Source organism: Leptosomus discolor, chromosome 7, assembly GCF_034619465.1.
Source record: "Leptosomus discolor isolate bLepDis1 chromosome 7, bLepDis1.hap2, whole genome shotgun sequence".
NCBI lineage: Eukaryota > Metazoa > Chordata > Aves > Leptosomiformes > Leptosomidae > Leptosomus > Leptosomus discolor.
In genome coordinates this window covers 1,929,839-1,955,182 of record NC_141397.1, presented here as the reverse complement: position 1 = coordinate 1,955,182, position 25,344 = coordinate 1,929,839, and positions in this window count along the sequence as shown.

Sequence of the window (25,344 nt, the reverse complement as noted above, 5' to 3'; positions counted from 1 at the left end):
ACTGTCGTAGGGTATGTGCAGTGTTGCGTGTCTGGATACCCAAAGAACTGCTGCATGTAAAGTCACAGATACTGTCCTTTCAGAGAGACTTCTGGAGATCACCTGGCCCAACCTTCTGCCCAAAACAGGGTCAAATTTAAAGTCAGATCAGGTTGCTCAGGGCAGTGTCCAGGCAAGGTCTGAGTAGCTCCAAGGATGTCTCCAGAGATGTGTCTCTGGGCATCTGTTCCCGTACGTGACCACTCTCAAAGTGAATTTTCGGTTTTCCTGGTGTCTAAGTGGAACTTCCCTCACTGCAACTTGAATCTGCTGCTCCTTGTCCTGTCGCGTGCACCTCTGGGAAGGGTCTGGCTCCCTCCTCTGGGTCTCCTCCAAGGAGGCAGCTGAAGACAGCAGTGAGCTCCCGTCATCACCAGCTCCTACAGTGGCTGGGAGCTTCCCCACCTCTCCTTGCCCTCCGTGTCCTGCAGCCCCTGCCCATCCTGGTGCCCTCCACTGGACTCCCTCCAGTGTGGCAACGTCTTTCTCATGCTGGGGAGCCCTAAACTGGACCCAGTGCTCCAGATGTGGTCTCGCTGGGGGGGGAAGGAGAGGAAGAACCACTTCCCTGGACCCACTGGCCACACTTGCCAAGGCAGCCCAGCACGCAGGCTGACACCCCTGCTGCCAGGGCACATGGCTTCCCCGGCTCAGCTTGTCCACCAGTTTGCTGAGAGCACTCTGCACCCCCTCATCCAGATCACCAACAAAAGATTTGAACCTACAGCAGCCCTGGTATCCATCCCTGAAGGATGCCCCTAGTCACCAGCCGTCTGGTGGACTTCTTATGGCTGAACATCACCCTTTGGGCCTGGCAGTCCTACCGATTTTCCACCCGATTAATCATCCACTTGTCCAGGCTTTATTTCAACAATTTGGCTTTGATCATATTATGGGAAACTGTGTCAAAGATGTTTTAAAAGTCGAGATACGCAACATCCACTGCTCCCTCCTCACCTAGAGCTAAGGCGGCAATCAGGTTGGTCAGAGACGATTTGCCCTTGGTAAATCAATGCTCGATGTCCAAATTAGCTTCTTGTCTGTCCTGTGCCTGGACTCACCTCTCAAGGGCCTGAGGTTAAGCTGAGCTGATTGGCCTATAGATCCCCTTCTGGCCCTCCTTGAAAACAGATGTAACATTTGCCTTTTCTTCATCATCAGAACCCTCCCCTGATGATCACGACCTTTCAAAGATGATAGAGAAAGGTTTCAGGCTGACATTGACCAGCTCTTTCAGCATTCTTGGATGGTCCCATGGGCTCATGCATACCCAATTTTCTTGAGTGGTTTCTAACTTAATTATCTTCTGCTGTGGGAGATGCTTCCCTCCCCCAGGCTCTGCTACTCATGTAGATTAATCTGATGAGAAATGTATTTTCTTTTTCCACAGGTACTCCAAATAATTCTAGTTGAAGCTTTGGCATTGCTTCCACACCCCAGCTTTCTAAAGCTTCTTTCTTAAAAGAAGCTTCAGTTACTTTTGAAAACAGTGGGGGTTACATTCAGTCCTTGTTGGTTTTATGCTCTTTGTAGCTATTGCCCAGCTGTTGCATCAGCAAAAGGTGTCACGTAGCTATAATTACTAAAATCTTTTGCTCCCGTCAGCTGACTTGCTATTGCGGAAATTTGCATGAATAAATGAATAAATATGTGTGATTCAGGTGACAAAGAGATGAACGAATTTCACCAAATGTGTGGAAAGCTTCATCACCTTGGTGTAAAACAACAGGCTGAGATAATCTCTGGGTGAAATATAAAGCCTGCTGGCACCTTTGAACCTCCTATGTCTTCCCATTGACCTGAGTGCCTGGTTTAGAGGATTGTGTGACTCAAGTGTCTTAAAAATACTGAGTGTTGACTGCATAAGGAGAGCTGGACTGCCTTTGGAAATGAAAATTTTCACGGCGGCAGACAGTAACGCCAGAGCAGAGTTAATCCAGTTGCTTCTGTAATTTCATGTGCACAGCAGAGCACGATTCGGTCACTTTACTAGCAACTTATAAGAACATGTTGTTTGTGCTGTCAAAAGCCTGAACAGACAAGACTGAGATCTGGTATTTCTTTACACAAGCCTTTACCCAGTAAGGGAAAGCTGCGCCAATGTATTGGGCAGGGAATATTGTTGGGAAAGATCAAGAGATTCCCGCCCATAAAGAGTTTTGAGGCCCAGAATCTGAGAAGAAACTGAAACTCGGACAAAATCATGTTGAATAACAGCTCCTATGACTTCCTAAAGATATTTTCTAAATCACCTTTAGTAGTTTGTGTGCTTGTCAATATAATCATATAAGCAGAAAATATAATTTATAATTTGGAATTTTTGCCAGAAGTTTGAAGATGTCTATGCTCAAACTAGTAAAGAAAATTTTCTTTTACCCAGAACTGTCATGAATGATAGCTTCTTTTGTCACATTTAATTTGGTGTAGAGAAAGGAATGCTTTACATTTGAGCTTGCCCTTTGTACAGAACTCTAGCCAGAAAAGGAGGACCTTTTCTAACACTGTGTAGAAGAAAATTACTCAAGTGGGACAGGCTTCATCTGACTTCATCAATCTTTTTAGCAAGGCCTGCTGTGATAGGACAAGGGCTAATGTTTTAAAACAAAAGAGGGGAGATTTGGACTAGATATAAGGAAGAAATGTTTTACAATGAGGGTGGTGAAACACTGGCCCAGGCTGCCCAGAGAGGTGGCAGAAGCCCCATCCCTGGGAACACTCCAGGTCAGGTTGGACGGGGCTCTGAGCAGCCTGATCCAGCTAAAGATGTCCCTGCTCCCTGCAGGGGGGTTGGACTAGATGGCCTTTGAAGGTCCCTTCCCACCCAAACCGTTCTGTAATTCTATGACGATCAACCAGGGGATTTCAAGGGAGAGGTTTGTCTTTTGTATGGTATGAAATTGAAGTGAACACCTAAATGTAGGCTCCTGCATGGCCTTCTAGAGTAGCCTGGATAATGGGAGCTGCAGGAAATGAGACCTCTCTGGTTTGAGGCTTATGGAAGTTTCAGAATTATTTAGAAACTTAATAATAGTTTATAACTCTTAATAAAGCAACTATGTGCTCTATCTTTAAGCAACATGATGTAGAGATGTTAGTCTGAACCACAAGTGATCTAGCAAACCCACGTCTGGGTGCTACGAGGCGCGGTGGCTAGAGACAGGCCCGTGTGCTGTGGAAGAGAACACGGACACTCCTCCATGCACTGAAACAGCTGTGGTTCACTGTACCGTAAAGCCTCCTTTCTAGTTTGCCAGAGGTTGTTCTAGGGCCCACCACACCCAGCTTTGTTTCACATCTCTTCTGTGCCTCCTTAGGGCGTGAACACTAGGTGGGCTGTGGGCTTTGAAGAGTCCTGTCCATGAACAAAGATGGGAGAAGAGGTGGTGAGAGAGAGACACCTTAATAACCCTCATTCACGACAAGGTTTGCAAGCTGAAGCTCTCTCTGATGTTCAGGAGACATCCCAGATGACAATGTGGTCCATCAGACTGACAATAACCCACACAGGTTATTGAGGACTTGCCTGGACCCTGACTAATGCCAAGAGCTGCTCCTGCCGTGGGTTTCCCTGCACAGCCCTGGGCAGGCCACTGCAATTCACCTCTGTCAAACGGGTGTAGAAATATGCATTTTTTTACTACTTTGGGTTATCTTGTCCAGCCATAAATCTCTTTGGCTTCTTAGACGCCCAAGTCAAGGAGATCCGTGTCGCTGCTGAGAAACAACAAAAAAAAAACAACAAAAAAGTATAAGAAACATTAAAAAGTAGTACCACCAGCATGCCCTAAAACTGTTGTTTAGAAAGCCAAAGCATCTTAGCCCATCACATTTTATCTTAGTGTGAACAAAGAAAACTAAGCTCAACGCCAAGCCTTTATTTGTATATTCCTCTGTCACTTGGGAGCCCGTTCCTATGCTGTGCACATCGGGGGGGGGGATCAGTTTTGTCCAACAAGCCTCCTCCAGGCAGCATGTCTCTAGTGCACATGAATAATGGAAAGGAAATAAACTCCAATCTGTGCAGCTTTTTATAAAACACATATCTTAGAGCCAAAATGCCCAAGCAGCCTGGAATCCCATTGCTTTCGCCCACAGTTGTACTCGAGTGCTCGGTGCCGTGCCTTGCCATTCGCTGGCGGAGCGCGCTGCGGCGCCCAGCATCCTGCGGGACCCACACCAAAGGGTTTAACCACAGCTAAGAGTAAAATAAGGGGGAGGCCTGAAAAGTGGGTGTAGACAGAAGGGTGCCTTTGAAGGCATGGAGTAGCTTTTGGGGGAAGCACAACATGAAAAGCAGGATTAAGCAGGCTATTAAGCAGAAAAACAGCTTATTAAGGCCAGTCGTTGTCCCAGACTGCTGTTTAAAGATTTGCTCTTTCCGCAAAAGCCTTCAGTGCATCAGGACTGAAGCTCATGAGACACTCAGAGCCACCAACTCCAAGATGAAGCAGGACAAGTTTTCCCATTTTAAGATGGAAACGACGACAGCAGACGGAGTTGTTGTAACAGTGACTGTGTATCCGTGTTTCAGTCGATGCCCGCAAACCCAGAAATGGATCTGGTCGTATGCTCATCCTTGCAGCGTGTCATCACCACGGTGTTTCACTCCGTTTCGCACTGTGTTCAACTCTCCTGAAGCTCAGTCTTACGGGGAAGATGCCACACTGTTGTGTGGGCTGCTCCCTGTTCATTCCCCTGAGGGATCCGGGGGCTCTGTCCGTGCTGGTGAGCTGAGGGAATACTGAATTAGTGTGAAGCACAGGCAACTTTGGGAGTGAGATATATACCCTCAGGGCTCCTTAGATTTTGTCTGCCTTTGGGAACACCCTTATCTCTGAAAAGCAAAACCACTTGAACCAGGTAGAAAACTCCTTACCTCACTAACTGGGAGGAACCAAGCCTGTTTCAGCCTTTTGGACTTCAAAAGGCATTTTCATAATAGGTCTTCTCAAAGCACGCTATAATTAACAGATTCGCAGACCGAGTGTGCATCGGCCACACTTTTAAGTCACAAGATGACGCCGATAAGGGGAAAATGAAAAGAAATGCTGCGGAAACCAGGTTTGTAAACTCTGACTGTGATTTTAGCACTGTAAGAAGAAATTCACAGGTGGCACAAAAATATATTTAAGATACCTCAGGAGCTCTGTCCCTCGAGTTCTCCGGAGCAGCAGAGCCAAGGGGGTCAGAAGGTGACAAGCAATCCTGGCTGCCTAATGTTCCTCACCTTTTCTTTCGCAAAACCCTTTCTTCTCCAGACAATGCAAACAGTTTTTCCGACCAATATCCCATCAAGACCTCCTGCGGCGATAAACGTGTCTCACCCTGGGATTCACACTTTGGTGCTATGTAGCGAAGTAATGCCATCGCTTCACTGAATCAAAAGTCTTTCATTGTTCAGAGGGGTTGTCACCTCTTTGACAATGTCAAAATTAACTGCTTCACAGCAGGGGAGGTCTCAGAAATAATGAAAGTTCCTGCCATCGCTTAAGTATAAGCAAGATAACAGGCACTTAAGACATGGAACTGTTAATACCTGACCCTTTTTATGAGAATTTTCACCTAGAAGAAAAAAAAAAAATACAAAAATTACCACTGAGATGAGGGAACAAATGTTCTTTAAGAAAACTCTCTGCTCTTCTTTCTTAATGCGTAATAGCCTATATTATTTCAAATATAATGTCTCTGATACTTAAGACTTGCCTTCTTGCTGCATATTAGGGCCCAGCAGGACCTATGTGCCAGTAAAAACCGAATGAGCTGTTACCAGCAACCGCCTCTGAGCAAAGAAAGGAGCATGTTGTGGAAACTGCCTTCCTTTTTTCTTAGGGACAACAGGTGCTTTCCCATTTGGTATTAGCTAAGAAGGAAAATATTACAAAAATGGTATGGACACAGCATAAACGGCCTTTTATGTGTGGGTAGATCGTGTACGTAGATTCAATGACCCAGCAACCACCCTTCCATAGTCTCCAGCAAAGTTAAAAACTGCTGCAGAATCACTCTTTTTTTTTTCCCTGAGCTCATGTATGACATCTAGCTTGTGATGTTTTGATCATAAAAGGGAATGGGACAGAAGTAGAAGAGAAGATAGGAACACTTTGAACCACTGAGGGCTGGGGTTTTTTCCTGCCAGGGTGAGTGAAGGATACATCACCGCGGTGTTGCTAACAGCCGGTACAATTTAAACCTGTCTCCACGTTCCGTATACTCAGCGAGTGCCAAACAAAAGGGCATCTATTCTGCAAACAGCCCTGAGCAAAGCCAGCACAGGGTGACACACTCTTCTACTAGGATAAAATGGGCTGTTTGCAGAAAGACACAGTATAAAGGGCCCTCAAGGCACCAGCACAATTGTGATTCTGTTTGGATCCAGCTTTCCATTTTCAAAATGCCTTTTTATGGACTTCGACTGCAGGAATCTGATGTTCCCTGGAGAACGGCTGTTTGTGCAGGGCATGCATCCTTGCTCTCTGACATGGGCTCTTACTGATACCACGCTTTTACTGCTTCAATCTCTTTGAAAGCCAGGCCTCCGCTCCCCACCTGAGCACACTCGCTTCTCTTCGCTTTTGTCTCAGCAGTTCCACATCACCAGCATAAAAAATTACACAAGAAGAACATCAGCTACAGCTGAAGATGATCCTAGTCCTCTGTGTGTGTATGTGTGTGTGCAAAATAGAGTTACACACAGATATTTACATACGTACATGAGCAGAGGGGGTTTTGGGCCTCCATTTTTTTCTATATCGAGTTCACACGGTACATTTCTAGTACAATAAATTTAACATGAAAGCCAAGAATAGTTTCCAAAAAAAAAATCTTTTTGCTTCGTTCTCACCTTGACTGTTTGGTAATATCAGCTATTTTTGTCGGTGTTTAAAAATACCCGTTTTCGTTGAAAACCATAGATGGGTAAAGAGATCCACACAACTACCTGACAATCTATGTTATCTTAAAATTATGAAAATAGATATACTCAGATACAGGTATATAAACCCAGATAATAGATATACTGTATATATATATATGTGATGTGGCCCTGGCTGACGTGCTCACGGCAAGACTGGGAGCGGCAAGAGAAAGCTGTCGGGTTTCTTCAGAAGAACGGTGGCGAAAAGCAGCACGAGGTTTGCCCCGCAGCCTCCGTTTCTGTTTGGAAAGGATGGGGGTACCTGGCCGAAGGAGCCAACCTGCCAGCACTGGCACCCACCGGGTGGTTTGGGGATGGTGCAGAGGGAGGGTCCCACCCTGATGGTGCCCGTGGGCTGAGATTGCCGCTGAGTCTGAGGATAAAAAGCCCGTTGTTCTTTGGGTGCTAATTGGTTTTCTGTATCACCAGGAAAAATCTATTTATAGTACACTCCAGGCATGTTAATCAAGTAACCTTAAGGAGGAGGACAACAAAAAATCCTATAATCCACTACGGTAAAACAAGCTGTTGTTCCTGTGTTCAATCAGAGGGAACAAAAGGAAAGCAAAGAGGCAAGGAGGGAAAGGAAGGTTTCCTTCTGCCCCAGGCTGGGGGAGAAGGGATCCCCGCCTTTGGCAACGGGCACAGCCCGCCAGCCGGCTGGGATGAGTTTCCCTTGGTCCCTATAACCATAAGGACACTTCTCCCAGTGTCGGGGAGGTGCCTGCGAGCCCCGGGCAGGTCCCTGTCCAAAAGCAGAGGGGACAGGGGCTCCCGGGGACAGCAGCAAGGTGCGGGTTGACACTGAGCAGAGCAGGAGTTCACCCTGCGTCACCCCCGTGCGGCGTGGGGGACACGCACCGGTGTGTATCCCCCTTGGTGGCACCGGTGCAAAAGGCACGTTGCTTGTGATCCTGATCTGTTTATGGTTTCGTGCTAGCCCTTCAGGTCGGGGGCTGTAATTAAAAAATTAAGGAAGGAAAAAAAAAAAAAAAAAACCTGCCATTTTCCTGAACAAAACTGCTCTTCTAATGCTCATTAGGCTCATTTGTGAAGCAAAACATCCCCAGGGGACAATTCCGCGCTCATAAAATAAACATTTTCCACGCATGTGGTTGAGGACCCTCATAAAATATGTAACGAGGCATTTCTGTCCTGAATGTGCCTAGCTTCCTGGCATGAAAGCACTTGTGGAGAACCGAATGCAACTGTGGAAAGAGAAGCGAGAGGGATAATAAAACATCTACGAACTAAAGGCAGCGATTGGCAGGGAACCCGACAAGCAGTCCCTCTTTTATTGGTATATATATCCATTGGGAACCGAGCTGTGAGAAGGATACAGGTTGTTTTCTCCAATCTATAAGTCAGAGGAGAGCAAACCTCAGCAGGTCGTTACTTAAATTTTCTCTTGCTTTTGACTCGCTACAGAAATCAGAATATAAACAGTTCATACTTTCATTTTTCGAGTTTTCCCCCGCACAAGCCCCCTCTCTTCTGCAGGCTTACGGGGAATCCTCCCTATGGCAAAAGTCCCTCCGAGCACACGGAATTCGGGATGCCTTCTCAGAGCCGTGGCTTGCACCTTGTGGAAGAACCGAGCCGAGGCGGTCAGGAGTCAGCCCGCTGGCATTTTGCAAAAATCGATGGCACTTGTCAGAAGAATTGCCTTGGACTGACAGCAGGAATATCAGGGAGAGCCGCTCCCAGCTAAAGTGCTCCTTCTCCGCGATTACAAGGCAGAGCTCTCCTGTTTTATCACACAGCACTGCTAATTACTCGCAGTCTCCTTCACAGATCTGTGGCACAGCAGTTTATTAGACAAATATAATTTATTATGATATCAAATGTGATGAACCTGTATCATCCCTCATGGAAATCCATCTTTTTTTCTCTGTTTTTGCTCTCTGCCTAATGTGAAACTGAAACAACAGGGCCATACTAAATAATAGATACAGCGTATTTAAGCTGTATGAATAATTTATTTTTATGTCATGTAAAAGGCAGCCTCCTCCGGGTCCCTACAATGCTTGTTCGGGTTGAGAAAGCAGTTTGTTCAACCTTGAATTGAATTATTTTTTTCAATTTTGAGGTGGAATTTTTAAAATAAGTTTAGATGAAAAAAATCCAACCGCCTTATTTGAAAATGATGAAAAAAACGCTCTGACTTTTATTAGCGCTGCTGCTCGTGTTTTAATGTACAGTTTTACATGAATTCACGAATACTTTTAAAAATGAAATTGTTCTGAAATAGAAATTTTTACTGACTCGTGAAGAAAACATTTGTCCAAAACACTGCTCTCGCTTCCGACACCACCGTTTCTCCCTTTGTGAGTGCCAGCATACCCGGCACAAAAGCCCTGGCAAAACCAGAGTTTTGTCATGTGGTACAACTTAAAATTTGTTCCGAAAGGTGACGAAGACTTTGTGCCCCACCACAGAGGGCTCCCATGGCCCAGGTGAAAGCATTACCCTCTGCAGCAAAAGGAAATGCAGTTTTGACCTAATAATCTGGATCCATTTTCAGTATTAACTATAGGGGAACGTTATACAGTCCGTGGCAAAACATGTTACCGGCACAGAGATGACGTCTTCCGTTATGAAAGTTGTATTTTTGCGTTCGTCAAAGAGCTCTAAAACAGCAGCAACGTTGCAGAGGGAAAATGCCACTTGCAAGAACCCCAGCTGGGGCACCCAGTCAGAAAAGCGTTTTCTTTTCCAGTGGTTGCTTCCTTAAGCAAAAATCTAAATATTCCAATTTTTTTAAATGTAATACAAAATGATTTGTCTTTTCCTACCTTTTCCTACTTTTCTTTCAGTTCTTTCTTTCCAGATGAAACAAAGTGAGAAATACCAGCCGAATTCACAGTTTAACCTAATTTGAATTTCCATTTTTACTCAAGCAAAACCACCCAAAAAAGCATGCTGCTCTGTCGGAAAGGATTGTCTGTGTCCTCTTTCCTATATTCACTTTAATTTTCTTTCAAACCCCAAGCATGCATAGCTGTTTAGCCATATCTTCTCGCTAATTCTGACGTGGGAGGAGCTGATACAGCTGCCTCTCCAAGGAACGTTGGGCCAGGCTTTCTGCTCTGCTTTCTGAAACATCCCTGGGAGATGCTTTGGATCAAGGATTAAGGTCAATTCCATAAAATCTCACTCCAGCTGTCGAGCAAAGCACACAGAGAACGCCAGCCAAGGATGCCGATGTACCTTAAAGCCAGACTAAGTGGGACACGTCCTGATACCACTTTTCGTTACCTGAGCACAAGGGTTTTGTCTGCAGCCCCTGCTGCCTTCAGCTCTGCTGCGCCCCGCTCGCGGCGGCGTAGACCCCGTGGAAAAGCCAGCCGCGCTTCCCAGATCGCGTCCCTCCCGACGTGGTGCTCCGCCGGGCACGGGACCCGCCTCGCTGCTCCGCCCCGGGGAGGTCCCTTGGGCAAGAGGTTGAGCCACCGGCGCCCGACCGAGCGAAAGGGTCAACTCGTCCGTCTGCCCAAGTCTTTTCGCAGCACCTTCTCCATAATGTCTGAGTGTCTTGCGGGCAAAATTCTGGAAATTGTTAGAGTGAGAGCCCTAGAGTGGGAAAGGTGCTAATTTTCAAAGCTCTATTAACATATATATATATGTGTGTGTATGTGTTGAAAGCATTTATGCAGCGTGTGGGTTTCCAAGAGCACTAAGTGCTTCTAAAAACTGATGCTTCTCTGTCAGTTTTTGTTCCACAAAAGCCCTTTAAAGCCCTTTCATAAGTAATTAAAATGTATTTTAATAATTATTAAATGTTTTAGAGGAGGAGTTTGCTTTTGATCACGTTGACACGAAATGTAGCACTCCCCCGTGGCAGGCGTTTCGCCCTCTCGCTCTGTTTTAGGATCTTGCCCTGCCTCTGCTGCAGGTTTGAGCAGATGGAGGTGGCGATCCCAGTTCACAGAATCAATAGAGCTGCCTGCGAGAGAGGGAGATAAAGAAGAAGGAATCAGGACCACGGGACTAAAACATACCTGCTGTGGCTGAACGAACATTGAGGAAAGCAGAACGTATTATTTACCTCTCTCCTGTTGTGACTATTGTGTTGCAAACCTGCAGTGGGTAAGAAAAACTCCTCTACACCCAGTTAGATCAGCAGAGACGTCCTTTATTAACGATGCGCCCCGGGGACGTGGGATCCTTCCCAAAGATGTCCACCTGCACGTTGCAGTCAACAAAAACTTATAGATTAAATCCATACATATTCAGTCTATACAATGCATATTCATTATCATCCTCTCGATGACTGGTTCTTCTCATCTCGCTTCTGATGCAAATTAATGCACAGCCTCTGTCATTGTCTTCTATTGTTCCCTTGTGAGCAGGGGCTGTAATTTGGGTGGGTGGTCCGTGAGTTGGAGGTCTCAACCACTCCTCGAATTGACCATGTTTGGTCAAGGAACATGTCCTTGGCTCGCAGGCTCTTGGCTCGTACCTGCTTTGGTCACGATTCAAAGATTATACACAGTGGGTACCATCATAAATCCTGTCTTGCAGACATCTTGGACTGCAACACATTATCCTTGTCTCTAACCACCAACAGATCATTGGTTAACAAATACCTTCGGTCTGGGACTTTACAGGAATATGCTAGCAGCGTTGGCAATACAGATTTTATTTTATATTTGATCATTTATTCCACTTGAGACTTATTTTCCCAAAATAATCATTAGTCTCTCCTACTAATATCCACTAATTAGAATTCTTGATATTCAAATCAAGATGGGAAAAGTTAAGGGGATTTCTAAGCAGTATCCTAAAGTCCTAAATCTGGCGATTGCTGCAACAATTGCAGCCATCACTTTGCATTGGCTTGTCTTTCCTTTGCCTCTCGTGGCAGAAGCCCAGTGATGCCAAGTGATGCAAGCAGGATTTGGCACTTTGCTAGAAAGAAAATTAAAAATGGTGAAAGATGAAAAATACCTGTGCAAACACACTAGTTCCCTGATAGACGCAGTGTTATTTATGGTGGAAATAATTCCTGTTCATCCAGGCCCCCGAGCTTGCATATCCAACTCGGAGACGCAAGGGCTGAAATTACATTAACAGGGCAAAGGAAAGAGATATTTTAATGTAATATTTCATATCTACATGTTTCTTACTCTGCACAGATCTGGCTTTGCCAGCCCACCAAATTGAGGTCTTCAAAGTGCCTGTCTTCTGGGTAGATGGAACTGCTAGAATATCCCGACTGCTGAAATGGCTTGAATATTAAGTTCAGATAATGTTGTCAGTGCTCAGAGATCATATTCAAATAGAGGAAAACAGCAGACAGATGCTAATGTCCTGTCTCTCTCAAGAACACTGAGCTTTTACCATAAAGATACCACCTCATTTGTTTGCTCCCTTCTGAAGGTCTAAATTCCAGCTCTGAAAAGCAGCGTGAATATTAATAGCAGGCAGGGAGCAGAATACCATCCATGCAGCACCTGGCTCATGAAGTTCTTTACTGTGGGAAGACCTCGTTTTGCCTTCCTAAACCTAATTGCCAGAGGTGTGCCTGCTCGCAGCCAGCCTCATCAGCCAAAGCAAAATTGATTCGACGTGGGCTAGAGCGGGGGTACATTCTGAAATTGTTGGCTTCGCCCACCAGCACAATCTTTCATCTTTGGTGAACTTAGATACATAAAGGGTACCTAGACTCAGAGCTCCTAAAGTTGCAGAAGCATCACTCACTTCCAGCAAAGGAATCGCTGCCTGCAGCTAGCAGCTGGAAGAGTTTTAGGAATCCCACAGTTTCTTCTGTATTCATAATTTTTGGCAATGTGATCTTCGGGAGTGGGCAAGAGAAAATTTTATGAAACAAGTATGCAGTTTGGTGCTCCCCAGAAGACATTGACATACTGGAGAGAGTCCTATGGATGGCCACCAAAACAATCAGGGGCTCATGGGGCGGATGATAGATGAAGAGACACTGGGAGAGGTTAGGGTTTGCCCTGCCTTAAAAGGGAAGGCTAAAGAGAGGTCAAAACTGGTCTCTTCAGCTGCCTGATGGGAAATGGTAAAGAAGATGAAGTCGTGCTGCTCTGAGCTGCACAGCGAAAGGAAACGAGGCAACAGCCACGAGCTGAAGAAAGGGAAAGGCCAACTGCATACACGAAATAATATTTCTCCGTGAGGCTGGTCAAGAACAGGCACCCAGAAGTTGTGGCGTCTCCATCCTTGAAGACATCCAAAGACAGCCTGGCCACAGCCTGAGCAACCTTAGAGCAGGGGCTTGGGGAAGATGGCCTCCCTTCCAGCCTACACGCTCCTGCGACTCTAAAATACGATAAACAAAAGGTTTGCTTTTTGCCTAATGTATTCTGGTACCCAGCAAAAGGCTTTTAAAATTACAAAAATAACATTAGGTTAATCGACCTTCCCCAGCTTCTCTGCTGCTTATTCAACAACAATAAATCTGTTATACGCTATTTTTCGCTGGACGACCATGAATCAGTGTCCTTGAAAATAACCTACCCGTTTTGTCAACAAACCTTGGTCCATCTGGTTTATGCTAGATACGCTGGTCTTATTAAATTAAACCTCGGATATGCTATCTATCCAGCAACAAAGAAAAACATCGCTAAAGACAATTGGTCCAGCCTGATGTCTCTGAGCTGTGCAAGTGAAGAGGAGCTCCACTGAAGGCAAATGAATTTATGCTGCCTTAATAGTGGTTCCTGGGGGAGCAGAATGGATCTTGGCTGCCCAAGGCTGTTTGACAACGGAGGAGAGCAGCTGGGCAGAAGCTAACGGTTTTCTCGTGCGTACTTCTGTAAACCCTGGGATGGTGGAATACCTCTGCAGTTCAAGATTTCATGCTCAGCTCGTTGGGGCAACAGCACCAAATTGCTTCTGGCAGCAGACAGACCCGTTCCCCGGGTGGTGATGGGGGTTGCTGCCGCGAACGGGAAAAGCCTTCAGGGTGTTTGGTGCAGGGTTACGGTAATGAAAGCTCAGGCAGCAATCTAGAATTCATCCGTCTTTATTTTATTTCCATTGTGTATGCCTATAGGAGAGGGGATTAGCTCCTACCTGAGCCAATAGAAATGCCTAAAAGCAACACACACCTGCGACCACCACGGTGATCTTGGAGGAGAAAAGAAAGAAAGGAAAGAAAGGAAGAAAGGACAAAAGAAAAAAAGAAAGAAAGAATGAATGAAAGAAAGAAAGAAAGAAAGAAAGAAAGAAAGAAAGAAAGAAAGAAAGAAAGAAAGAAAGAAAGAAAGAAAGAAAGAAAGAAAGAAAGAAAGAAAGAGAAAGAAAAGAAAAGAGAAAAACAGAGAGAGACAGAAAGGAAGAAGATTTGGGGGGCTTGTTCCAGTTTGTGGGTGAAGTTTAACAAGGAATCTGCTTGCAGCCTCTTGATGACTCGCTTTGTTTAACGCAGCCAGAAGGATTACATGTGTTTTATTTTTAGGGGGCCAGCAACAGCAGAGATTTAAGGACACCAGCATGCAATACGTGTCTGCATTGGTTTGAGTTTTTTGCATCAATTAAGTCTGGTCTTAGTCTATGCACTCATTGTAGTCGTTATAAATCTAATCAACACACCAGAATCAATGAGAGAAAAGAACATTTAAGGAGATAAAATATTTTTTCTTGTAAATGAGAGCTGAAGCAGAATGTAAAGTTCTTTTGCAAGTTGATATAGACAAAAAGGGTTTAGACTAGAGCATTGATAATGTGCATACAGCCTCAAGAAAGCAGCAGAAAATGCTTTTATTGTAGAAAATAAATGAACTTTACCATTTATTAAGATTTCACCTGAAATGCAAAACCTTCTATCAGTTTAGGTTCAAGAACTGCACTGCTCTGAAACTTTGTTAAATCTTCATAAGGAAAAGAAAATGTGTAATGACTTCAGAAAACACGGCTGAAAATGATCATTTTGAAGATTTGTAAAAGCTTATTTGGAGGACGGAAGAGGGCTATAGAAGATTGCCTCCGTGAAAATTAGCCCTATAAAAAAATCCGCACTTCTTAAACTAAATCAGCTGAAGTCTTGTGTGCCTTTGAGAAAAGAACCCAAGCCCAGTCTTCTCAAAATATATGCCTTTTCAAGCATATTCGGACTAATTTAAATTACAACAAGTCCTTTCTGGATGAACAGCAGCTTTCAGTCTCGAATATCACCTTTGGTACAATAGACTTGCATACAATGCAAGGCTGGGGGAAGGGGGGTGTCCAGAACCAGCTTGGATCTTGCAGAATGAATCATGACAGTATATAGAAAATGGACATAAATAATACGCATATACATGCTTTCTGCTCCTGGTGGGAGATCTGGAGCTCTCTTTTTTTTTTGATTAAACTGTGTTTTCTGTCACGGCCTCGCATCACACCTGGTATTTTTCTGCTGCTGAGCTCCATCAACGCTCCGTGTCTAAGAAGAGCTGAACCCCCACCGTGGGTGCGAGGGTGGCAGAGGGAGGGGGGACGGGCCCACGTGATTCTGCCCGGGTTTCACCCTGTATCCCGTGAGGGGCTGGTTGTAGGGCAAGAGCAGGGGGAGAACGGGCTCCCGAGCCCTTTCCCCGCTCCAGCTGCTAACACGCTGAGTGGGTGCAGAGAGAGGGACACCACGTGCGTTCATCTGCCGGAGCCAGCAGGGGACACGTGGCAGGGACACTGCCCTTGCAGCTGGGGGTCTGTCTGGTGTGATGGTCTATAGCTGAAAGCACCCCCTGGCCAAACACCTCCTGCCCCCTCAAGCTTTGGTTTTTATCTACACGTGAACAGGAGCTAAGTTAGCGAAGTACTGGTTAACCTTGTTCAAAACAACCCAGTCGAAAGCAAACGCAAAAGCTGAACGGCAGCATTTGCATAGAACACCTCAGCTCTCTCTTCAGCAAGAAGAAGACACGTTTCAGGAAAACAATAGCACCTTTGAAGCAGTTCTGGAGTGCTATCGCAACGCACGGGGAAGTGCAAGAGCAATTAAAGTCGGGATCCATTTGTGACTGAGTAATGCAGCAAGGCGTGCTGCTGAGAGTGTCGGGGAGGCGTGGAGAGCACAGAACTGATCGTGTTCTCTGCCTCTGTCAAAAAGAGCCAAGAGAGCCTCGATTCCCAAAAACAAAAGGAAGTTTACCAACATCGGGAGCTAATACGGGATTACGGACCAACGTACGACCAACTACTGACCCACGTTCCCCTCCACCCCTGGTGATGTGGCAGGTGGAAACCTGCCTTTGAGGTTCTCCAATGACCCCCATTATAACAGCCTCGTTTCAGCCATCAGCATCTTAGCCTAACCCAGACTGTTTCACCTAAAAGGTCACAAGGCTTTTACAGGCAGGAGGAGGGGAGAAAATCGCAATGAAAAGCGATATGGCCATTCCTAAGAGCTGGTTTGCCTCTTCCAAGAATTCAGGCAACTTTTCCCGCGGGATTTGGCTGGATATTGCACGTGGCAAGGATGGGTCTCTTCCTGTCCCTGAAAAGACCTGCTCAGGTTCGCCCAGAGTTGAGAAGCTCCAGCTGACAGAAGTTATCCCACGCAAAGTGTGACCCTGTCATTTAAAATGAGACCTGACGGGTAGCCGAACGGGAGCCGACTGCAGCTGATGCTCTGCACCTCGCTGAGGGAACACCTCGGGAGGCTGAGCAGCGCCGGCTTGGCATTCCTGCATCCTGTCCCGTTGTCCCCAACTCCCAGCACGTGCTCGGACAGAGAGTCCAGGGGAAGCCGACCTCCTTCCTCGGGCACGGCAGGGAAAGGCACAGCCAGCAGCGGTGTGAAAGCCCCGCAGCTGGGTCAGCAGGGGGCCGTGCTCTCTCAAGCACCCTCTGACTCCCAGTCACTTGAGCACACGGTCACCGGTGTCTGGGTTGGAGCTCAGGCTTAGAGCTTAAAAATTTCCTTGATCAACTATCCTCTAGCTTTCTAAAAGGTGAAGTTGTCTCTGAGCTTACGCCGGACCGGAAAAAGTTTTGGTCTCAAGGTGGTTTTATTCTTCCCAAGTTACATAGTCCTGGGATTTGAGAGGAGATGATGTTTTTGTATGCAATCCTAGCCTGCTCTCTGAATGCCTTTATAGCTAGAAACAGTCCTACACAACTCATAAAATAAGACACTAATTGTTGTATTTATTCCCCTGCGAAGGCACACTCTGGCACTATTAATTGTACTTAGTCACAATCTGTTCATCATCTAATTGTTCTCCACAGAGCTGAAGAGAACCAAATATTTACCCACGTGAATTTATTACTATGTAGTCATGCATCATAACTGCTCTACAATGATTTTTTTTTTTTCTTAAAGGCAAGACAAGGAGACTTGCAAGATTGAACGGAGTTTGTGTGTCAGGGTGCCACGCAGCAGGGGGGGACCAGGAGCCGTGGGGGGCTCTCCAGATGTCCAGGGCTCATCCCACTATCCTGGAGTGGGAGCGACCAGGACAGCCCCATCCCCAGGCATCACTCTGGGTGCTGCAGCCGCAGGGGGCATGGGGGAAAGGGGCTCCATGCCCCACCGGGTGGGTACCATGGGGGCTGCAAGGGCCTCTCCAGCCTGTCAGAGCTGTGGGTCGGAGACCTTCCCAGAGGACACAAGGCTGGCCACGGCTGGCATCTCTTCCAGACCTTCCTTTGGCCTGTCTGTGCTCTCAGGATGACATTTCTGCTTCATTGAGCTTTAACGCAGACGAAGCTTTTCAGTGGCACTGCTGGAGAGACACCACCTTCAAGACCAGCCTGAATTAAACACCTGAGCTGGCACAGCACTAATCAACCAGCAGGACTAATTGACTTTCCCAGCATGTCCCAGAAGAAATCTACAAAAATACTTTCCTGATAATATATTAGATGTTTTCAAACTCTGAAGGCAGAGTCCTCAAGTTCCCCGGAGAATTACCTTCGCTGCAAAGGTCAGGGGTGTGAGGTGGGCTAGTGGCTCACATTAATCCTTGTTTGTCTCTTACAATGTAAATTATTGTGAGCGTAGATGTGATGGGTTATTTGATCATCTTGGAGGGAGAAAAATGTCTGACTTCTTTTAGAGGAAAGGGACACTTACCTTTTAACACACTGCAAAATATGTAAAAACAATGTGCTTTTGGTCACCCCGTATTTTTCAAAGGATTACAAGAGTCTGTTTCACGCTAAGAATTACAGGGGGTTTATAACTTTTGGGTTGAAAATAACGCAGACTCTCTCTCTGCCTGAACAGAAGTCAAATCCAAAGTCAGAAAATCGGTACAGTGGATATCTGTCTGCACTGCAAACGTGTCTTGTCAAGGCACACCTACAGCACGAGATGGGAATCCTCACCATGGTCCTACCACACGTTTCACAAGAGACCCGAGCGAACAAAATGACTCCTGCAATTCCGAGTGTGACTGGGGGGACCAGGATCTACAATGATCTTGAGATCCCCATGGGCCCAGGATCAGCAGGACAGGCACCCGAGGAGGGCTGCGGTGCCCCACCGGGCTGTATGACAGCGGCACTTTTTTCCACCTTTGAACTGGAATGACTGAAGCTCTGAACGTTTTTACCATCCTTTTTTATGGCTGCTACAATTTCTGAATGCAAATATGTGATTGCCCATCGAGTATTTAACCTCTGGGTCTAATGGAGCTCAAGACGATGGTAGATGTAAAATATTTGGTACGAAACTAAAGGATTCTGCTCCTCTTCAGTAGCATTTAACGGCTAGCCTGAGATTCATGCTCCAATCAGATGGGCCTGGGGCTAAACGTCTCTTTTTGAGAGTAAACCAGACTTAATGAATATGCAATGAGTCCTATTTACCATTATTTCTGCCACTTAATAAAATTTTTCACAATGTTTCAAGAGAATATTGTCACCACAGGTGACCTTTAAAGTCTTAGAGCCTTCTTTATTAGAGGATTGTTCTTTATTTACTAAACCCACGGCATATTTTACAAAATAAAACCACATTTCTATACACAGTGTGGAATATAAATGTCCTGTGTGAGTTTATATCGGGTAATTCAAGCTCTCCCTTATTTCCTTGGAAGCTATGCAGCAGTGAAGGCTCTAGAACATGTACTATGGGAAGAAATGTCAAGATTCTTGTGTGGAAAATATCTTCCCCCTTGTCCTGGCGTTCAATAGCCAAAATGACAGACCTAAGCATGTCTAGGAATATCCTTTCTATAAGCCAAAGTTAAACTTATCTCGCTAAATTTTTTAAAACAGAAAGCACTAGAAAGTTGAATGTGGGTAAGTGAGAAGACCAGCAGATTAAGAACCTTGCTTGGCAAGCTTGAAAATAGGAAGAACTGTAGTTTTATAGTGTGATGATACCCCAGAGTGATTGTCTCCCCAGAAGCAGATGAACTCCAGAAAAAAACCACTGTATTTGTAAAGCCTGTGGAAACACCTCACTAACAACGCACTCCACAAGACACTGTCTCAAAGCATCGCTAAATACATTGAAATACAGTTTTCTTTAGTTTTCTTTCACCACTGGCTGTGGCCAGTTGCGTAGGATCTCTGGACAGAATTGCTGCCACACTTAACAGCAAGAAAATATCACCAAAATAAAATTTCCTGGCAGCAAAAGCTCACTGTAACAGTAAAAATCATTATCTCAACAAATCATATAATCATAAAAAAGGGGGGGAAGTACGCTGGCAGCTTTGAGGATCATTTGGAAGTTACTATGCCTCGGGGTGCTGGCACATCCAAGTGATTTTACACCTGGTTTGCATATTTTTGTTGCACCTTCCTTGCTATGTTACTAGAACACTGGTTGACTGATTTGCCCAGCAAAGAGAACAGAGCATGAAGAGCATCCACAGAGCCAGTGGACATGTCCCTCTGTTAGGGGTCTCTGCTTGGTCTGGATCCCGCTGAGGGCCGTGGTGTAATTATCACTCATTGCAGCGGACACAGAACCGCAATGTGTGTCCACGCTCACATCCAAAGACAGAGCCATGAGCCACAGCTTCCTTCTGTACGTGACAAGCATGAAGGAACAGAATTTGGCTGCAAAAGCGTAAAATCTGCAAGGATTTGCACCATGTTACACCAACAGTTTAAGAATTTCCTATTTGAAATAAAGCCGAAGGATCCACGCTCCTGGGCAATCTGAAAGAACAGGAAAAGCAGCAGTTGAAGGTGACGCTCCAGCTCTCAGCTGAGGGGTGCCTAGCTCTGCCGACGGGGGTGGAGGGCTCACAAATCCCTCCACGTGCCCTCACCTCCCCTCTGGCAGTGCGGTAACAGCAGACGTCGTTTGTGAAGCAGACGTTCTGCCGTGACAGCGGCGTTACCAGGGAGTGTAGTGATGGGATGAGGGGTAACGGTTTCAGACTGAAAGAGGGAGATTGAGATGAGATATTGGGAAGAAATCCTTCCCTGTGAGGGCGATGAGGCGCTGGCCCAGGCTGCCCAGAGCAGCTGTGGCTGCCCCCTCCCTGGCAGGGCTCAAGGCCAGGCTGGATGGGGCTGGGAGCGACCTGGTCTGGTGGGAGGTGTCCCTGCCCAGGGCAGGGGGATTGGACTAGGTGGTCTTCAAGGTCCCTCCAACCCAAACCATTCTATTATTCTGTGATTTCTGACATGATGTACCATCCCCCACTTGACCTTCATCATTGTGCCCTGCATGGTCCACTCTGGACCACGTTCTGGCAAACAAAGACTGCTTCTTTCCTTCAACCTCTGTGAGAGTTCTTGTCGTGAACAGTATTGAGCTAAACCGAGAGCCTAAACACAGGGGATTCAGGTTCGGCTGGAAATCAGATCTTCAGACCAGACCAGTGCAAGCTGATTATGCCATCTTCTTTCTTCTCTCCTTTTCTGTTGTTTTTTTTTCATAACACCAAATGGTATATTCAATGATTTATTGAAAGATATTACTGTCTCTGGATACTGTCTCTCTCTTACTGCCACCAAGAACCGAGCCAATCGCTGTTCCCTAATTCAATGTTGACATCCATTTACCGAGCTGTGTATGAGACGAGGAAGCTGGGAGATAAGTGGGAATTTTTGCTAACTTATGTTATTAAGTAGATTCCATTAGGCCTTGCATCTTTTCCTCCAGGGACATCAATTAGACTCTTCTGAAATGCAAAGAATCATACTTCAAGACAGCAGCCATTTAAATGTGAAAAATGTTTGCTGCTGGGAGAAACCAGAGGCAATGAAGAATACAAATGTCACGGCACACGACACAGATAAATCCTCCAGAAAATTCCTCCGTGTTGCCTTCACCTGGATCAAAACCACATCCTGGGTATCCGAGCGATCAAGACATCTCTGCTTTTTAATAAAATAATACATCATCTGGTAAAAAAGCGGATATACCTTAAAGACTCCTGATAATGAGCTGAAATGCACAGGTAACACACGTCGGCGAAAGCAAACGGAACCAGCAACACACATTCAGGTGCGAGGGAGGTAGCAGTGAGAGACGGCACAGTGTGGAATAATGCTCTTTAACAAGTACGTTCCAGTTTTGCCCTTTAGGAAGATAATTCAGCATCTGGTCCAGACTTGTGGGATCTGCTGGCTGGGCTTGTGTTGCTTCCCAGTGCTGTCCAGGAATTGCTGTGACAAGCTGAGCAACCAGGGCATCGGGGCGGACTCGGGGTGGCAGCCGGAACGGGGACTGGGAGGACAAAGCCAGACTGTCCAGCTCAAACCTGACCGTTCAATGAATCTAATCTCGTCCTTATCCTCCGAATCTGCATTTACGTTGATAAAATGTGAATTTCATTTTCTTTAACAAATCAAGGGCTGGAATTTTTACATTGTCTGCTTTTCTTTTCATGGTGTTGTATATTAGTGTAGTCTCTATGGTTTACAATTTATTCAGAGTACGCCTAGTACCTTCAGATTGAGGCAGGCTGTTTCATTAGTAAGCAGCGTTGCTAATGAGATTAGCTTCTTCCTTAACTCTTGTTCCCCTTTTAAATGCCAAATTTTCACTTCTAGAGCCAAAAATAAACAGTTTGTATGTAACAATGTTCTTTTTTTCCTGTCCTATTTACAAAATGCTTTGTCCGTGTTTTTTCTGGGGTATTCCCTTTTTCACTATGGACTTGTGATGCCAAATGAACGGCAGAGTTTCCAGTAGGTCCATGGTTTCAGTGTCTTGTGATCCTGTATAGAGGTTTCAACAAGGTTTCAAAGATGGAAGAAGAGAACAAAGAATTTTTCTAGATGTCAGGAAAAGATGATTTTTTTTTTTCCTGAATGCCCTTTAAAAATAAATATTCCAGAAAATTGCTACCTTTCTATATATGTTTGAAAAACTGAAATATATGAGTAACGGCTGGGTACATGATCCTCCACTCAAGTTTGACACAAAGCCACAGAGCAGGAGTTGCACGCTTAACCGTCCCTTCTTCACTGAGAAGGAAACCAGAGGGGACCTGCAAGGCCCCACCTTGTTAATATTATTGTCCTGCACCACACAGTTCACTGTTCTGACCCATTTGGGTAATTCCTACAGCTGAACAGGGGAACTGAGCTGAATCCTGGTCCCACCCAAGTCCAGAGCAGACCTGACCGACTCATTTCAGCTGAGCTGTGCTCATCAGAAATGTCCAGCCTGACTGTGAACACCTTAAACATGTTCCTGCTACCGTATGAACCCGTATGTGAATCTGTTAACGACTCCTTTAGTTCTTTTCCTTCCCTTTCTCCCTCATTGTCAAATCCTATATAGTAAACCTTGCTGCTGGGAATATATAAAGTTATTTCCATAAGGCTACGATTGCCTCCAGTTCATAACCTCCTGCTGCGAAACAGCAGCCTGTCCTTTGCTTCTGCACTTCTGCTTTTCAGATCATTTCCTTCTCAGCGCGGCCGTCCCGTCGCCTGGTAAATGAAGAAGATGTTCTGTCATTCCAAAATGTAAAGTACTCGCGCCTTTACCTGCCGTCACGAGATGGGGTTTGGGTGGCACAGCGACTCCTACATCCATCTGAAAAATAAAATTATAAAAGGCTTTGAGCAGCGGCGTTTGCAGTAGGCTCCTTTGTGCCACGTGGGAACAGTGGGCTCAGCTGCCCCCAGCCCCTCAGGAGACATCCCTGCGGCACAGAGTCTTCCCAAGGCTCCCAGTGGGAGCACGCAAAGGGCATGGACAGTCTCGGCTCTTCCATTCCCTTTGGGAGAGCCGGGTTGCGCCAGCGAAGCGTGCCTCTGATGAAGGGCTACACGCAGCCTGTGCACTTCCACTCTGCTTGTACTTTTTCTCTCCTCAGAGATGCTGTGCAGCACTTCAGCAGAGGACAATCCGGCAAAGATGTGGTACCTGGTCACTAGAACCGTACCGACACGGTTACTGTCTCCACTTGGAACATGTATATTTGTTACAATCCCAAATAACGTGTCCCAAATATTTCCTGCTTCCAAAATATTATCCACAAAGAAAAATTTACAGATCAATGACGATTTTTTGTTTCCTCTGTTGTTTTTTTTTTTTTCCTCTGTTTTCCTTCTCCTTTCCCCTCAAGAAAACAGACTGTGGTGGACGGCTACATCTTTCACGTTCACCAAGGCAAGTAAGAAAACGAGACACAGGTTGACAAATGCTGTACGGAAGGTAAGTGACCAGCGCTTTGCAGCTAAATATATTTTATGGAAGACACTAATTTACATTGTAGGAGATGCAAAACTCTCCGGCTTTTAGAGGAAATTAAATGATATGCATTCCCAAGCCAGTACAGAGAATTCAGAACCTTTTATTCTTTGCTTAAATGGTGAAGAATGAGGGGCCATCAAAAGAGATTTACGTTAAATATAAAGAACATTGCCTGATCAAATTAATGCACATTGCCTGATTAAATTTGACCTTTGACTAGCAGGGCGAGAAAAACAATAGATGGGAAACCCATTTCCAAGGAGACATCTCCACTCAGGTTTTCCTTTTAAGATCTTCATCTACAAACCTTTGAAGGCACAGAGATCTTAACTCATTGCCACTAAGGAACACAAGAAACTTCAGAAGGTCCTGGAGATAAATAATGAGTCATTGCGTGACTGAGGAGAGATTTTTTTTACTTAATATTGAGTAGAAGTGTTTATACGTGTTATCTTCAATGAAAGCATAGCACAGCACCAAATAATTCATATCATATTCCCAAACTGTGGCATTTTTGCTCCTGATTTATATGATTTGTTGTAGTTCTCCCAAACTTTCAGGAAAAACAAAAATGCAAACAAACAAAAAAAACCTTTCATGAAGTGTTTTGTTGTGGGTATTTTTTTTTTTTTTTAATTTTGAGTGACCTCTGCAACAGTCCTTTTCAGGACAGACGGGAACCAAAACCCAGCCTGCCCTGAGGGAATTATTGTGACTCCTAGCTCTGGTGCACAGAGCTGGGAAGAGGGCTTAATCCTGCCTTGCCAGAGCGCTCATGTCTTGGTGCTTCCAGGTCTGCTGACTCTTAACATATACTGTTACAACCTCTTACAGCACACAACTTACTATCTTTTTTGTGTTCACCTTCTACGTGTTGGGCAGCAGAAAGGGGAGAGTTAAGACCCTGTCACTTTGGTGCTCCATCACCTGAAGGAGTTGTCTTCCCTTTCTCTTGGGCTTCCCCGTCACGTGCTCAGTTGGCACGACTCTGTGTGGTTTGGGAGGTACCCTTGTAAAAGCTGAAGAGTTACAGTCCTACTTTTCAGCAGGATCTAAGGAGTTCAGAAATGGAAAGGACCTTACAAAACCTAACTTCGAACTCAGCCTGAGCTTCTGCTCAGGTGAGAGAGGGCTGGGGTCTGTTTATTCTTACAAAATGTTTCCATCTCTGAATTTCTGAGTTCAAATTAAGACAGAAATCATGTAATCCTTCAAGGCAAGCTGCTCCTTCTGGATTTCTAGTGTATCATGAAGGACCACAAATCTTGAGACAGTTTGAACAAGGATTTGCTGCAGAAAATCCTGATTTTGTGAGTGTCTTGGCTTATGGTCACTCTAGGTATTTCTTGCCAGGGACAGGAATCACCTCACAGAGCTGAAATCTGAAATATTTCCTCAGTGAGAAAAGCTCTTGACCTACTGAGTGAAGACATGTCTGTCATGTGAAGAATGTTACCAGAGGCTGCCTTAACCCACCAGGATTCTGTGTGTTTGACCAGGATGGTTGGACTCTTAGGTTCAAGTCAACGAGCTGTAAAAAAAATGTCATGGAAACCAGTGGCACCACTGGCAAAAATAAGCAGTATTCACCAGGTGGAAGAGTGTCTTTCTCAGATTATTAGGGAGGCAGAAATGCTCAAGTAAACCCCATTACATCACTTGGTGACGCAATCTGTGTGCCTCACCACTGAAATGCTTCAGTGGTGATTTAAAGGTAATCAAACTGCCTTAACTGGGAGTTTACTTGTTACGTGATATCTTTATATAATTTTAGTGCACAACAGTAAGAAAACAGAAATTAATTTACCCACACACA